At 52.6% G+C, this 1,667-nt stretch overlaps 1 pseudogene; it reads left to right on the forward strand.

Annotated features, from left to right (window-relative positions):
* The first annotated feature begins 581 nt into the window (after positions 1 to 581).
* LOC112585470 lies at positions 582 to 966 on the forward strand (annotated as a pseudogene).
* The last annotated feature ends 701 nt before the right edge of the window (positions 967 to 1,667 follow it).

Consider the following 1,667-nt stretch of genomic DNA (forward strand, 5'->3'; position numbering starts at 1 on the left):
TGGAGCCCACCAGGCTCCTCTGTCCATGGGGATTCTCCAGGTAAGAATACTGGAGTGGGTTGCCATGCCTTCCTCCAGGGAATCTTCCTGACCCTGGGATCAAACCCAGGGCTCCTCCCTTGCAGGCATATTCTTTACCATCTGAGCCACAAGGGAAGCCCAAGAATATTGGAGTGGGTAACCTATCCCTTAGCCAGGGGATCTTCCCGACCCAGGAATCGAACCGGGATCTCCTGAACTGCAGGCGGATTGGGTATCTAGAGAGAGGAGAGATTTATGGGACAGTTGTGTGTCGTGTGCGCTGCCTGCCTGCAGGGGACGCCATTCACACTACATCTGTAGGGTGTTTGCAGTGTCTCTGGAGACTCATCTGGAAGTCTGTCAGCTTTCTTTCCTTCCAGGAGAGATAGGCGCATTTAACTCCAGATCAGTTCCCACCTCTCTTCTGATCCTGATTCCAGGAGCAATTGGTCTGAGGGGAAAAGGACCTACAAATAAACGAAACAGTCACCTGAAGCCTCTGCTTTGACGCATGCTTGTTTCATTTCTGTTTCGCTCAGGTTTGCCGACCTCCCGCCGAGATGTCCTGCCAGCAGAACCAGCAGCAGTGCCAGCCGCTTCCCAAGTGCCCCTCCCCCAAGTGCCCCCAAAGAGCCCAGCACAGGGTCTGCCTCCAGCCTCCTCAGGCTGTGCTCCCAGCTCTGAGGGCGGCTGCTGCCTGGGCCCCCACAGGCACCGCAGGCCCCACCGCTGCCGGCGCCAGAGCCCGGAGTCCTGTGATGGTGCCGGTGCTCTGCAGTCAGGATGCTCTTCCTGTGGCCAGGGATCTGGAGGCTGCTGCTGACCTGGATCATGAGATTAAGTAAAAACATTTGGTTCTAACGTGACTGGAATCTACCCCTCCTGGTGCATTCGGTTCCTGTGCCCTTCTCTCCTGCAAAGATCTCCCTTGGAGATTTCCAAGTGTTTTCCCAGAAGGCTTCAGGAGCTCAGAGTTTCACCTCTCCTTCTTGATGTCCCTGTGAAAAAATAAAGCTTTTCTTTCACATTGCAACCTTTGTCTAACATGTCCATGTCTTGGCCCCACCCCAGGATGCCCAAAGTTGGGTGCAGAACCCTGTCTCAGAACACAAACATAGCAGCTCATACTCTGCTCAACTCACAGGTACCTTTGGGGGATCGTGTACTAGGGTGAAGGTAGGGTTAGAGGAGGGTATCAATGGGGACAAGGTAGTGAAAGTCTTGAGTTTTCCTGTAGGAAAGAGAGGAGATAGTACGGATGTTGAAATCCTCAGGGTCAACTCATGGAATTCCTGTAAGAACGTTGTTCTGGGCTCCCTAGCTGAATGGCAGGGCTGAGAGGGCAGAGAATCAGAAAAAGGCCAAAGAAGGACAAGATTAAAGAGGATGGAAGAGGAGACTATTAAGCTAGCCATCAATGAAGGATGAGAGAGGAGAGGTTGTAGGGTGTAGATGTGAAGAATTTGAAATTGGGGGATGGGAAGGAGTGGATTGGAGAAGCTCACCAATTGAAGGGGTTCTGAGAGTGTGAGCTGGGAGGAGATGCAGAATGAAGGGCCTGGGTGGATGGGGAAGGAGTAGCACTCAAGAGTAAAGTAAACCGCAAAGAGTCAAGGGGCTGCAAAGATGCCCAGTGAAAGCAGAAT

The sequence above is a fragment of the Bubalus bubalis genome, chromosome 6, assembly GCF_019923935.1.
Source record: "Bubalus bubalis isolate 160015118507 breed Murrah chromosome 6, NDDB_SH_1, whole genome shotgun sequence".
Classification (NCBI taxonomy): Eukaryota; Metazoa; Chordata; class Mammalia; order Artiodactyla; family Bovidae; genus Bubalus; species Bubalus bubalis.